Genomic DNA, 16143 nt, shown 5'->3' with positions numbered 1-16143 from the left:
GAAAAATTAGGAAAAATATCACTAGAAAAAGTGTTGACTGCAACTTAAAAAAATGAGAAGATTCAAAATTTTGCAATGCAGAAAGAAATGTACTAATAAGAGCCCTTGAAATAGACTTAAGTTGCTAGTGTTTCTTAGCCTAGAGGAAACTGACTTCAGGGTAACCCATTAATTGTCTAAGTGGATACCAAGATTACTCTAGGGAAGTTGGTAGTCAGCTATTTTGCAAATTCCCTGAGAAAAGAACAAAGGAAGTCTAGTTGAATTGCCACAGGAGGGGTTTAGATGGATCAATACAAGGGTGACTTTCTTTACTAAAGCAAGTGAGAGAGCAGGAGATTTTTCTTTAAAGCTTTAAAGAGAAAAGCAATATACTCCCTTATATTGACAGATCTTAGTTATTCTTGAGGGCAGGAGAATTAGTCAAGAACTTTTCACTGTAGAGTGACAGAAACTCAACTTCTGGTTCTTTTTTAAAAGTGGAAATCACTGGTTCACATGGATGAAAATCCAAGGGAAAAATTATAGGCACATCCAGATTCAAGGGTTCAGTAAGTAAGACAGACATCCTGTCTCTTTCCATTTCTCACTGTTTGGCTTCATTGTCTAAGCCCTCCTTGTGTTATCAAAATAGCTGCAGGCAGTTTTGAGTTTACTCTGCCCTTGAAGCCTCTCTCCCAAATCTTCATCAGAAAAGGATGCTAATTACTCTTGTGTCTGCTGCTGGTCCACTCACAGGTTCCAGAATAACCTATCAGTCAGACTGGCTTGTCAGCCTGCCCCCAGTTGCAAGGATGGTAAGATGTCTGAATAGGCAGAAACCACAGGTCACTTGGAGAGAAGTAGAGTTGTAAAAGAAAGAATTCAGACAAGCAGAAAAAGTAACAGGATGACCTGGCAGGTACTGAAGGCATGGAGGAATTGCCCATTTGCTCTCTCTCTCTCTCTCTCTCTCTCTCTCTGTGTGTGTGTGTGTGTGTGTGTGTGTGTGTGTCTCTCTCTCTCTTTCTGCCACTGGGGGTTGGTGCTGGCACTACAAATACACTGCTCTCTATGCCCCCCCCCCCCCCGTATTCTTCCTTCTTTCTTCCATTCTTTCTTTTTCCTTTCTATTTTATTGAATAGGACAGAGAGAAATTGAGAGGGGAGGGGAGATAGAGAGGAAGAAAGAGAAAGGCAGATATCTGCAGACCTGCTTCACCACTTGTGAAGTATCCCCCCCTGCAGGTAGGGAGTGGGGGCTTGAACCCTGGTCATTCTGCATGGTAATATGTGCACTTAACCAGGTGCATCACTGCTGACCCTCTCCATTTGCTCTCTCCCATGTGCAGCTGACTCATGGACTAAATTCAGCTGGTAGGGCAAAGGCAGCCCACAGGCCTCAGTGTCCCAGAGCATTGTGCAGGACAGAAAGACAAAGGAGAAGATTCAGGAAGGCGTAGGGCAGAGGGAGATTAAGCAGCACACCATGTGGATACCCACAGACATTCAGCTGCAATGTTCAGACTTAGTCATAATCATTTATGGGCTCTTCTCTCCAGTATCAACAAAGAGAAGACAAGATCTGCACTTTTTCCCTACCTATGTATGTATGTATGTACATGTGTGTGTTTGTGGGTGTTGATGATGTGTGAATGTGTGGCAGTGTTTTCAGGTTATAAAATAAACAGGGTTTGAATCTGAACTCTGAAACTTGCTAGCTACATGATACTGAGCAAGTGGTTTAATTTCTCTAAGCCTGGGTTTCCCTCCCTATGAAATAAGGATCACAACAGAATCTATTGAAGATGGGCTGGGTAGTGGGGTGGGGAGGTTGTGCTAATTATAATGCTTACTACAGAACATGGCAAGAATAAGGGCCTTCTGAGCTATGCTGGCTGGAAGGACAACATAATTGTTATGCAAAAGATTCTCATACCTGAGTTACTGAGGTCCCAATTTAATCTCCAGCACCATCATAAACCAGAGATTAGCAGTGCTCTAGTCTCTCTCTCTCTCTCTCCCTCTCTCTCCCTCTCTCTCTCTCTCTCTCTCTCTATATATATATATACATATTAAATATTTTATATATATATACATACATATTAAAAAATAAATGAATGGAGGCCCGGTGGTATGACAATGGATTAAGGGCACATGACACAAAGTACAAGGACCAGCTGAAGGATCCTGGTTTGAGTCCCTGTCTCCTCACCTGCAAAGGGGTCACTTCACAGGTGGTGAAGCAGGTCCGCAGGTGTCTATCTTTCTCTTCTCGTCTCTTGATTTTTCTCTGTCTTATCCAACAGCAACAACATCAATGGTAACAATAAGGACAACAAAGGCAGCAAAATGTGAAAAAAAAAATGGCCTCCAGGAGCAGTGAGTTCATAGTGCAGGCACCAGCCCCAGCAATAACCCTGGAGGCAAAAAAAAAATAAATTAAATTAAATTAAAAAATAAAGAATACAAGTTTTCACAGTTTACTCATCTTCCAAGAGTAAGCAATTTTTAGGGCCAGTTCTCACAAAATTGAAATGTCCTGGGATGACAATCATTACTGGAACCTGCAAATGGACTAGGGAGATAACATAATGGTGATGCAAATAGTTTTCATGTCTGAGACTCTGAAGTCCCAGATTCAATAATCCCCAGCACCAGCATATGCTAGAGCTGAGCAGTGACCTATAGAAGAAAAAAAAATGAAAGAGAGAGAGAAAAAAAAGAAATAAAAAGCCTGCAGAGATGCCAAGAATGCACAGACACATGTCACATGTCTCATGGGAAGCATCTGCATCAAAGGCAAAAGTTTCCACAAACTATAGGGTTTCCACAAACAGAAAGAAGGTGGTGCATCTTATCTGTATGATGTTGTAGGCACATTTGGGTGATTTTCCCCAGAAAAAAAGCATGCTTTACATGTAATAGGATGACTCACAATGTTAAAAGAGCTCTTCCCCAACTTCAAAGCACAGAAATAAATGTCTTTGTCTGCCTGAGTTGTTCTAATAGAATATTACCGACAGAATGGATTAAACAACACAGATTCCTCTGCCTCTTGCCACAGTACTGAGGGCTAAAGGTCCTAGCCCAGATCCAGCTGGATCAGTTTCTGCTAAGCACTTTCCCTTCTGTCTGGCAGATGGTCACCTTCTCATTGTGTCCTCATATGGCCTTTCTTGGTGTGGAGGTGTGAGAAGCTCTCTCCTTTGCTCTCATTCTCTTTCTTCCTCTTCTCAAAGGACATTAGACCTTTAGAATTAAGACCCTATCCTGAACCTTTCTTTTGACGTTACTGAATTCCTAAAAACCATATGTTCAAGTATTATCACATTGGGTTCAATGCTTCAATGTAAGAATTCTGAAGAACACTATTCAATTCATAGCACAGAAAAAAATTGTAGCTCACAAGTCACACAATAAAAAAGTTTTCCAGATCATCTCAAAATGCTTCCAGTCACCAAAACAATCTCATCTACCACCTTTTTATCTTAAGACAATAATACTCACTCATAAGCATATGTCCAATAGAAACTTGTTCATATATTCATCAAGGGACATATGAAATCATGTTCATTGCCCCTAGAAAACAACACAAATACCTATTCACAACAGACTGGATGAGCAAATACTAGTATTTTATACAACAGATGAGCATGCAGTATTAGAAATGAGCAACACCGTGGATAGATCTCACTAATATAAAAGAAGAAGATATTGATGAGTATGTATCAAGTTAGTTTCAGGCAGAATATTGATGATTGCTTTAGGAGAATGGACAATGACTGGACTGTGCATTGAGGAGGAGGCTCTGGGATCCTGGCAATGCTCCAGTGTTCCATTTCTCAGTCCGAGTGCTGTTAACATTGGTGTGCTTGTGTTATGAAAAGTCACTATTTTGAACCTAATGATTTATGTCCTTTAGATGATATTCTTACCATGGGGTCTTAATTCTCTAGGACAAGCATTCTGATTTAATTAATTAATTAAATTCCAATGAAAAGTAAAAAAAATAAATCAGAATGCTAGACAAGAGGAATTTGTGTTGTTCAATCCATTCTGTCTATGATACTCTATTAGTACAACTCAGGTAGACAAGACATTTAGTTCTGTTCTGTGTTTTGAAGTTGGGAAAGAACTCTTTTAACATCATTCAGTCCTGCATGGTATGTGTGTAGGGGGGTGGTGTATTCAATAAAATTATAACCCTCACGGTCTGACACCTGGCATTCTGGGCCATCTGATGTGTCCACAGTTGGCCACATCCCTTGCGCTTCTTGCAGAATGAGAGCAAGAGATCAGGGTGAGAACAGAAAATGAAAGGCAAAAAAGTTGGCAGGTAAGGAAATAGGTCCCGGTAGAGGTGGAGCCCAGGAGGAAGCCACTGATGAGTGAACTGGTGGGAGAGCAGTTGAGGGGGCTTTGGAAATTGTTGGGCTGAGCTTCATTGATGGGAGACAGACGACCCGGGACTCATGGTTGAGCTGTAGGCAGTATCTCTTTATTCATGCAGAACACAGCACAATCTAAGCCAAGCTAAGCTAAACTAAAAACTAAAACGAACAATGTTGTCTTTATATATACTTCCCAAGTAGGGTGTGAACAGGATGTGACATAGAGAGGGTGGAGAGAAAAGTGACTGGTGAAAATCAGGGTGTGACAAGGAGAGGGGGCAGAGCAGGCAAGAATTCTACCACTGAACCACCAATGCCCTGGAGGGAGGGTGGTGCTTTATGTAAATATAAAAGTGATTTATGTAAATAGACTGCAGCTTTGAGTGGGATCAAACCAATCCCTATACAGGCATACCGGTGCTTGGTTAAGCAGAAGCCAGGGGGAGCTGGCATACTACCCAACAGCAATGAGGGTGAAAATTTAACAAGAATAGGGGCCCAGGAAACAGGTGGTGGCACACCTGTTTGAGCACACATCTTACAGTGCTCAAGGATCGGGGTTTGAGCCCTTGGTCCTCACCTGCAGAGGGAAAGCTTCATGAGTGATGAAGCAGGGATTCAGATGTCTATCTCTCTTCCTCTCTAACTCCCCCTTCCTCTCAACTTCTGACTGTCTCTATCCAATAAATAAATACATAATAAACATTTTAAAAACTTAACAAGAATGTGGTAAGGAGTGTTTGCTTGCTTCAAAGGCAGATAGCATGGACAGAGTTGGAAAGACAAGAAATTACATCAGGTGCATCGACTTAATATGGTTATCTGCACACAATATGAAATTGAGAAGGAAAATCCAGGTTCAGTGAGAGCTGACTCTGAACTCACTTGCATTACAATACTTGGAACATTTCCTGTGGCAGGGGTGGGGGTGGGGAGGGAAAACATGAGCATTCCCTCTCAAGCAGCAGGCACTGCAGATGTTTTTGATGTCACCAGTGGGCTGGCTCACAATATTATCAGCTTATAATATTGAGGTTTTACAGGGCCAACTCATCTAGTAAAGTGAACAAGTTACTGTGTGCAAGGACCTTGATTCAAGTCCGCAATCCCCATCTGCAAGGAGGAAGTTTCATGAGTGGTAAAGCAGTGCTGCAAGTCTCTTTTTCTCTCTGCCTATCTCCCCATTCTTCTCAATTTCTACCTGTCAAAAAAAAAAAAAAAAAACAGAGATATGGCTGCCAGAATCAGTGAATTTATCCTGAAAGCATAAGGCTCTAGTAATAATCCTGATGACAAAAATAAGGGATATGGATTAGATTCCACCGTACATTTTGGCTGAAGTACTAGGGCTCTGCCCACCAGACTCCAGTCTATAGATATTGCCATCACCTTTAGATTCCCAGGAACAAAGAAAGAGTTTATGCTCTTTAAAAAAATGAAAGGGGGGGGGGCAGTTTTCAGAATGTGAATGCTGCCTCTTAAAGTCACTTAGTAAAAAAAAAAAATGCAACCTGAGTATCAGCCCCAAATCATCAAATCATGGTTTTTGCATCATCACTATCATCAATCTCATGTACAGTCAGCTACTAATCTGTAGGCACCATTTATAGGTTTCACATACATTATGTACAACCCTCACAGCTGTGCTTATTTCAGTGACATTAGCAAGTAAGTTAGTGCTCAGAGGTGCCAAGTAACTGACTCAAGGACACACAGTCTAGTAACAAGAAACTGAATTTCTCAGATCTCTTAAACTCTTAAGTCATGTTCTTTCCACTCTGCTGTTGTAGAGGATGTATAAACTTTCAAAAATCTTGGTAAGATCAAAGTGAGTCTGAAGACAGAAAAATTCAAAAGGAAAGAAATGCTCTTTTAAGGCAAAAGGAGGAACAGAAGTACAATTCAGAATATTTTACTATTCTAATCAAAATCCTATTTAATCTCACTTCCTATTAGGGGAGTTTTGAGAAAATTATCTTTTTTCTTTTCTTTCTTTTTTTTTCTGAATAGTGCTCTGGAAAAAAAAGTAATAAAACCTGTTGAGTATTTAATGTTTGTTAGTTTGCATATAGGAAAAATAATTCTCTTTTAGGTTTCTCTGTAAAGATTCTTTATAGATATGTATTCCACATCCTAGTATGCAGAGAGCACTAATATATATAAAAGACTATATATATATATATATAGTCTTTTTAAATTTCTTTATTGGGGGATTAATGGTTTATAATTGACAGTAAAATACAGTAGTTTGTACATGTGTAACATTTGCCAGTTTTCCATGTAACAATTCAACCCCCACTGGGTTCTCCTCTGCCATCACGATCCAGGACCTGAGCTCTCCTCCCCACCACTGGAATTGGTATATAGCACCAAAGTAAAAGTCTCTGGGGTGGGGGAGAGAAGTTACCTTTAAAAAAAAATAGCCTTATAGATGGGTAAAAATCATAAGGAAGAGGTAGGCTTAAAGTGGTGTCTTCAGGAACCCCAATGGCATGTGCTATAGCAGTTACCTAGGACTACCCAGAAAAATTAAGGCCTACAAAAGAACAATTTGTAAGAACATTCCAGTGACTGGTAGCTATGCTTTGTACTGTACTAGAGACACTCACCAGTCATAGATGATACAGATGTAAAGCAGCAGATAACTGCTTCAAAAGGTGAAAGAGTGGGTGGGATGCTTATGAATGTTCTGGATCATTACAGAGGCGGGGTAATCATCCAATAAGAGGGGGGGAAAGGAAATACATCCATGGAAGCAGAGATGCAATTCATTATGTTAGGAGTTTGGTGGGCATAGGAGAAAAAAAAAAGATAAAAGGCTTTGTACCCTTAGATGCATGGACACATAGAGACACACCGTGAAGTTAAAATTTGAGGTCATTCATTTCCAAAAGCTAACTTCCAAAGACTTACAAAGTTGGGGAGGAAACAGTTTCAGCTGAAATTACTTACATCCTCAAGGCTTCATGCCACACTGATCCCACCACTGTTTCTTAAAGACAGGTAGAAGAAGGTGAGAGACAGAAAAGGAGAGAGTGAGAAGAAGAAATACCACAGCACCACTCACTGAGCTTCCCCTCTGCATGGTGCCCCATAGAGTAGTTGAGGCTTAACCCATGATATGCTAAGCTGTGCACTCTACCAGGTGAGCTCTCTCCCAGTCCCCAGCCCCATCATGACTTTTTAAATTCCTTCCCCTTTGTTCTACTCCTCCACTCATCAGGGAATCTCAATATCCCTGACCAATTTGGGGAACCAACTAAAGGGAATTTGAAGATGCACTTATTTTTAATTTAGTGGAATATATCATAACATGAGCTTTTATTACTTTTTATGAAGCCAGTCCTTGCAATAATGGCTCCCAGAAACAAACTTAACTTTGAGTGTGCTGACTTTCCCATGTATCATGAAGATGTAGGGGGCCAGGTGGTGGCATACCTGGTTGAGTGCACATGCTACAGTGCACAAGGGCCTGGATTTAAGCCCTTGGTCCCCACCTAAAGGGAGAAAGCTTCACAAATGGTGAAGCAAGGCTACAGGTGTCTCTCTGTCTCTCTCTTCCTACTACCCCCACCCCTCCCAATTTTTCTGTCTCTATCCAATAATAAATAAATAAATATAAAAGACGCAGGGCCAGTGGTCACACAGCTATGTGAATAAGTTTTTCAGTGATGGGCAAGAAAATATCTGGGTGAGGCAAAGAAATAAATATCAGTGACAACCCTTCAGCTTCATTACTCGGGTGAGACCTTTCCTTTCATAGTATACTCTGGTTCCATCTCAGGTGGTTCACTTTCTAGCAAAGTCCCAAAACCTATATTTACACCAGTTTCTGTGAGAGAGAGCATATGTTCACACGTATCCGTAAACTACTGCAAAATATATACCTGAAAGCAGAAGTACACTAGAGTTTGCAGTGAGTACCCCCATGACACTTCCTCTCCACTATTCCAAGCTTTGGGTCCATGATTGCTCAACAATTTGTTTGGCTTCGTATGTTAACTCTCTTTTCAGCCACCAGGTTCCAGACGTCATCAGTTTGCCGGCCAGGCTTCCCTAGACTGAAGACCCCACCAATGTGTCCTGGAGCTCCGCTTCCCCAGAGACCCACCCTACTAGGGAAAGAGAGAGGCAGACTGGGAGTATGGACCGACCATGTTCAGTGGGGAAGCATGTTCAGTGGGGAACCTTCTACCTTCTGCAACCCACAAGGACCCTGGGTCCATGCTCCCAGAGGGATAGAGAATGGGAAAGCTATCAGGGGAGGGGGTGGGATATGGAGATTGGGTGGTGGGAATTGTGTGGAATTGTACCCCTCCTACCCTATGGTTTTGTTAATTAATCCTCTCTTAAATAAAAAAAAAAATTTGTTTTAATTTAAAAAAAGAAAGAAATATCAATATGCTTAGAGTCAGAACTGGTCTAAGAAAAAAAAAAAAAAACCTAGTCAGTAATTAAGTAAACCAGAAGCAAAATATTTGGTTAGCATCTTAATGGCATAATCAAAATGGGAGCTACCTCTTATCAGGAATATACTTAGTAATGCAACATGTGCAACCATAAATTCACTTTATGTATTTTAATAAGAATTGCATGAAATAGAATTTGTCAGAAATCTTACATTTATAGGACCCTGAACTGGAAGAATACTATAAATAGAAAGTGTGTGTGTGTGTGTGTATGAAATTCATATATTATAATCAGCACAACACTCAGTAACAAGACATTGTGCTGATATGTAGCAGAGGAAAGACTGAATTATCTTGCTATTCTCTATATAGAACATTATGTCAGGGGCCAGGCAGTGATGCACCTGGTTAAGCACACACATAACAGTGCACAAGGACCCAGGTTCAAGACCCTGGTCCCCACCTGCAGGGGGGAGTTTTATGAGTGGTGAAGCAGGGTTTCAGGTGTCTCTCTCCCTTCTCAATTTCTGTCTCTATCTAATAAGTAAATAAATAAAATATTTTTAAATGATGTCACAAAGTTGCTATCCTAATAAGAAGTGAGCAAAAAGCTAAAGTTTTGAAGAAATGTATTTTTTAAAAGTATTCATATGGGAGTTGGGTGGTAGCGCAGCGAGTTAAGGGCACGTGGAGCCAAGCACAATGACCAAAGTAAGGATCTCAGTTCGAGAACCTGGCTCCCCACCTGCTGGAGAGTCACTTCACAGGCGGTGAAGCAGGTCTTCAGGTCTATCTTTCTCTCCCCTCTCTGTCTTCCCCTACTCTCTCCATTTCTCTCTGTCCCATCCGGCGGCAGCAACAACAACAATAACCACAACAACGATAAAACAACAAGGGTGACAAAAGGGGAAAAATTTGTCTCCAGGAGCAGTGGATTCATGGTGCAGGCACTGAGCCCCGGCAATAACCCTGGAGCCAAAAAAAAAAAAAAAGGAATTCATACTATAAACATGAAAAATTACAACAATGAAATAGCAAAAATGTTATGACTTTGTGATGCTTGCAGTTATCAGTAAAATTTTTCAATTTACAACTGATCCTAGTTTACTTTCACATGTTAAATATATATTTATGTCTGGATTTAATTTTGAAATTTAATTGTATGCTTCTTTTCTTAAAGAAAGTCCTTACAATTGAATCAGCTTAAGCTTCACATTACTTGGTCACACCTCTGACTGAGAAAGTTTGGGAAGAGGTATCAGCAGCAGATTTCTCAGCCATGATGAAGTTTCAATAGGACCACCCTGGCTGGACAAAATCTATGTCAGTCTAGAGGAGAGAATTACATGGCTGATGGCTGAGGACTGATTTCCCATAGGGAAGAGTTGATGCAACTAATTTAATGGGTGTTCACAATCAAAGATCATGTGAATGGACCAATGAAGCTATGAAAACATCCAATATGGTCTTTTCTGGCCTATGTTTTCCAGAGAGTGGGTAAGGTTTGTCTGTTTGAAGCAGCAGGATTGTCCCAGAATCCTTGAAACGCAACCAAGTCTGGCCACTCATCAAGGGAAATGGCACTTAAGAAAATTCAAGTTAAGGAGAACCTAGTGGGGGTTGAATTGTTATGTGGAAAACTGGGAAATGTTATGCATCTACAAACTATTGTATTTTACTGTCAACTGTAAAGTATTAATCCCCCAATAAAGAAATTTAAGAAAAAAGAAAAGAAAATTCAAGTTAAAGGGAGAAAATCAAATAATTCTCTTAAAATTCTGGAGAATGTATACTTCTAAATCCCATGATGCACTGGGCCCTTCAATGGCTCCAAGGAACTTTTGTTCTCAAAGTTTTGAGATTTTGCTCCTTCCAAATGTTATCACAGGCAGGCATACAGTAGCACTCATAACAGGTACTACAACCCATTATACCTTAGCTTCCCTGAAAATTAGTACTCAGGTAAGAATTCAAATTAATTATCTGACAACATAATGGTTGAATTAACCTTTAAAGTGGATGTAATGACCATGATTTACATAAGCTATGTAATCATTTTTCAATAGAGTTAATATTTAGAGGGCAAGTAGGGAGAGATAAATTATATCTTATTGTTTTTTGAGAACCAAGGTCCAGTTCTCAAAGAATAGAATTACCATTATGTAAGGTATAGAACGTATCAAGTACGTAAAGCAATGAATTATATTATAGGGATAATTAACAGCCCTTCCAGAGTCTTCTTGTAATATTAGTTCATCTTGAAAGTAAATAAACACACAAAGAAGAGATTTCATCACTTTCCTCCTTGGGATCCAAAGAATGACATTTTGATCTGATAAGATTTTATGAAGTAGCTGACACGTGTGTGTAATAAATATTAAGGTCATTCATTTAAGGATCTACTGAGGATGTATCTAGAAGCAAAAGAATACACTGAAAGTAAGTCAAGTAAAATGTAATTTGTCTCTCTTATCTCACATTTCTTATCTGATCATTTTCCTCATTTATTTTCCATTATGAGCAGGATGTGTGCTTTACCCTGCTATTTGAAGAAACAAAGGCCTTATAGCAGAGCAGCTGGTATGATCTAGTCTCAGGTCCCAAGCAGCCCAGTGCCTCAGAGAGGTTATTTGAGGAATCAGAAAGAGTCCTGGGGGGAGGGGGTTGGAGGAGGGAATGTGCTTAGGGATGGATGCCTTATTCAAAGTGAACTTCCTGAATCTAGAATTCCAAAATTTTAGATTGCCCCAAAAGAAAGAGACATGAATGAAAAGGAGTAATGGAAAAACAAAAACTACCATGTTTAAAGATCATTTATGTAAAAATTTATTTTTCAGTTAAATAAGAGTACTCACTGTGCATTTTGCAAATGGGAGGAAGGAGAGTTCCAAGCAGACAGAGGAGCTTTGCCTCACATAGTAAATAGTCAAAGGAGTAGGAGCCTGGGAATTGAAATAACTGGGTTCAGGCCTGACTGCCACTAACTAGATGGCTCTAAACAAACACACATTACTCTTTTGATACCTAGAATTCTCATATGAAAAATAAAGGCCGGGAGTCGGGCTGTAGCGCAGCGGGTTAAGCGTAGGTTAAGCGCTAAGCTCAAGGACCGGCGTCAGGATCCCGGTTCGAGCCCCCGGCTCCCCACCTGCAGGCAGGTCCCTTCACAGGAGGTGAAGCAGGTCTGCAGGTGTCTGTCTTTCTCTCCTCCTCTCTGTTTTCCCCTCCTTTCTCCATTTCTCTCTGTCCTATCCAACAACAACGACATCAATAATAACTACAACAATAAAACACAAGGGCAACAAAAGGGAATAAATAAATGAAATAAAATTTAAAAAAAAAGAAAAAAGAAAAAAGAAAGGCCATGTGGTGCTTGACAACACAGTAGTCTCATTCCAATCTGTGTTTGAGTTTCAGTCCTATTAGTTGCATGACTCTGAGTTACACATTTAAATTCTTAGGCTAAGTTTTTGTTTGTTTGTTTAGTTTGTTGGTTTGTTTGGTTTTTGCCTATAGGGTTGTCACAGAGGCTCGGTGCCTCTACTACAAATCCAAGGCTTCTGGGGGCCTTTTTTATACATTTTATTGGATAGGAAAGAGAGAAGTTGAGAGGGGAGGAGAAGATAGAAAAGGAGAAAGACAAACACCTACAGGCCTGTTTCTCTGCTTGTGAAATGCCCCCTACCCTGAAGTTGGGGAGCCAGAGACTTGAACTGGGATCCTTGAGCTGATCCTTATGCTTTGTACTATGTGCATTTAATCCAGTGCCCAACCGCCTAGCCCTCAGGCTCAGTTTCCTTGTCTGTAAAATGAAGAGAGAAGTAGAACCTATTCTATGGGATTGTTAAATTCAATAATAAATGCATGATGTACTTAGTACACAATGCCTGGCACAGAGTAAGAATCTAAACATAATTGATTCTTATTAGGAATAGTAGTAGCTACAGTTATCTCATTCTGAAATTAAAGTTTTAGAACACAGAGATAGAAAACCCATGGTTGAACAATATATAATTTTTGTCCTTTCATAAACACACACATACAACACACATATTTGTGTGTGCACACGTATATTATGTTCAGAGATTAACATTGGAAGCAATTATACTCAATATATACGTTGTAAGGGAAAATGAGGAATATATATATATATATATATATCTTTTTCCTTTGAGTTTCCATTTTATTCCAGAGTAATGTCACTATATTTTCTACCTCATAGTCTCAGGAAAATTAATCAAGAATAAAATAATTATCCAATGTTTTTTAAACATTTGATGTTGTTGTGTGTGGACCGCGGAGAAGAGAGAGAGGAGGGGCCAGAGCGAAGAGGAAACACAAATCTTTATTTGCGCTGGCACCTCAGAGTTGGGTGCTAAAGAAGTAGGTTGGGCCATGTGGAGGTAGCGAAAATGGCCGCCTCACGCAGTAACCTTTCCTGCGTCTGAACACAGGAGTGAAGCGCTGGCAAGAGAGCGAGGTGCAGAAGAAGAAAGGCTTTTATAGGAGCAGCTTTCATGATAATGGGAACGGGGAGGAATAACCATAGCACTCCAGGATAGGATAATAACTCTTGTGAGAATGGGAGGGGGGAGGAGTAACCAAAGCACTCCAAATATCGCAGGGATATAGATAATGCCCTCAGGGCACAATATGGCTGAACAGGCACTCCGAGAATGTCCCAACTCTCGCGGGAACTAGCAGTAGCCTGAGGAGACAACATGGCAGATGTGACTGCATCGGCACAATATCCCAGCATCTCCCCCTTTCCTTTTATCTAATGCCCAGGGCAACAGTGTGTAAAGTCTATGAACTTCTCAGGGTCAGTCTATGAAAAACCAGCAACGTGAAGGGAAAGAAGCTGCTGTAAAATTGTCTAAAGTGTCCAAAGGGTATACCAGCAAGTCCGATAGAAGTCTCAGTCCAAAGTAGGCGACTAGGGGGAGAAATGGCAGGGGATGAAATGCTGCATGAGGAAGGTCAGCCTCTGGAATTCTGCTTTTCTGTAAATTGAGCTGGAACCGCCAAAACGTGACAGGCAAAGCAGAAGCAGGAAAGGCAGACAGACAGTAAAAAAGTTCTGTCCTTGGAGTCTGTGAATCAGGTTCTTCAGATCGCGTCAGGTGACATCTAGGGTTTTGGGGGGGGTGCCACTGTAGTCGTGCCATCTAGTGGGTGATGTCAGGGTGTGCAGGGGTCCAGATGTTTTTTTCCGGGATTCCTGTGGAAGAAACACAAACAATCTGCTTCTCATGGTTAGCAGGGCATCTGATTTGAATGCTTTATAGAAAAAGAGGTTTGGTGTCTTAGCCAACTGAGTATTGGGGGATGTATCTTTCCTATTCATTTATTATTATATATTCATGGGGAAAAAGAACTTATCTTTCAACAAAGACTCTAAGGTGTAGGAAAGTGGAAACTATCTTATCCTTTTTTTTTTTTTTTGGTATCTTGCCTTTTGTTGCCCTAGTTGTTTTATTGTTGTAATTATATTGTTGTTATTGCTGATACTGTGGTTGTTGGATAGAACAGAGAGAAATGGAGAGAGGAGGGGAAGACAGGGGGAGAGAAATACACCTGTAGACCTGCTTCACCACCCATGAAGTGATTCCCCTGCAGGTGAGGAGTCGGGTGCTCAAACTGGGATCCTCAAGTCAGTTCTTGCACTTAGCACCACCTGCGCTAAACCTGCTGCATCACGGCCTTATTCCCAGGAACTATCTTTTAACATAAACTCTATGGCCATACCAATAGCAACCTTGAGGGTACATGTGGCTCCCCACATGTCCCCCTGTCTTATATCATGTTTTGATGTTTGGCGGACTTTGTTTTGTGGCAGGGTGGACTGTGCCTGTCTTAGGTTGGAGATCAGCCTTCTGTCTTACCCGTCATTAGAACACCTGGTCATTTTTGCCCAGTAGTACCAGGTGCCCTGTCTTAGGTTGATTGGATAGCGCTAGTTTTCCTTTTACCTGTCATTGGTTAGCCAGTCCTCTACATGGTGGATGTTCTGATGGAGGGGGGCAAATCCTCCATAGCAACTCAATATTCTGCCATGTACAGCCTATGATAGTGAGTTTGTATAGGTTGCATCTTTATGGCATCAATCTGTTGTTGCAAAAAGGCCATGAGCTTATTAAAAATTATAGGACCGTGGTCTGGGAGGTGTCGCAGTGCATAAGGCGTTAGACTCTCAAGCGTGAGGTCCCAAGTTCGATCCCTGGCAAAATGTGTACCAGAACGATATCTGGTTCTTTCTCTCTCCTCCTCTCTTTCTCAATAAATTAAAATGTTTTTTTAAAAAAAGAATTATAGGATCTATTGTGAGCAGGAGAAGTAAAACAAGCTAGGGTCCCACAACTAAGGGTAGACAGGTAAGGAAGGGGGAATGTATCCATTGGTATGAAGAGGTGGGGTCATATCTCAAATCTAAGGGAAGCAGTCAGTGGATGTGATGTCCAGGGGAACAGCCATTTGTCTTTGGGAGTAGTAAGGGATGTCTGTGGCATGGGTGATGTTATAAAGGGAAACATCTTTAAATTGTTAGCTGACAAAGGCATGGCTTATGGTGGCAAGACAAGATACACCAGTTAAGTGTACAAGAATATGTGAATGTTGTTAATTCACATAGGTTGGATATGGAGGAACTTCTTACAGTTAAATACCTTACCATATGAATAGATGATTCTTCGAAGGCTTGATGGCTGTAATCACTTACTTGTGAAAAATAAATAAATAAAACTTGTAACAAGTTAGAGGTTTACTATAATTGATACCTCGATGATTATAATTGGTTTAAATATTTTGATTTTTTTTAACCATTTTTACTTTGGAGTATAAACAGACTCAGTTTACTTAGAGAGTTAATGCATGTTAGTGACAATGGTTTTAACATTTAGAGTACTCTGAGCTGATGGGTCATACAAAAATTTTTGGTCATTCAACACACTCACTCACAAAACACAACTGGCCAGTCATAACATAAGACATTCAGAGGAGGGGTAGGAGAGAGGGCTCTGTGAGCCAACTTTTGTAGGTTCTGCCATGTCATATTATGGATCCTGGGATGTATCCTGCGGCTAATCCTCTTGTATTTCTTGTTCTTCAGGGATAACAGTGGTTGGGTTTGAGAAGAGAGCATAGAGGCGATTTGAATCAAGAGAGGGGAAAGTGGGTTGTCATCAGTTTTCACATAGGAACGAGCAAGCCATGGAAGTAAGTTAACAGTATACACACTGTCAGAAAAAAGGTTGAAGGATTCTGGTACAGATTTTAATGCAAGTAAAACAGCATAAAGTTCTTTGTACTGAGGGGAATTCTCAGGAAGCTCAGTAAAGAGAGGTTTAGGGGGTTGTTTGTCC

This window comes from Erinaceus europaeus, chromosome 2 (genome assembly GCF_950295315.1).
Source record: "Erinaceus europaeus chromosome 2, mEriEur2.1, whole genome shotgun sequence".
Classification (NCBI taxonomy): domain Eukaryota; kingdom Metazoa; phylum Chordata; class Mammalia; order Eulipotyphla; family Erinaceidae; genus Erinaceus; species Erinaceus europaeus.
This window is presented reverse-complemented; position numbering follows the sequence as displayed.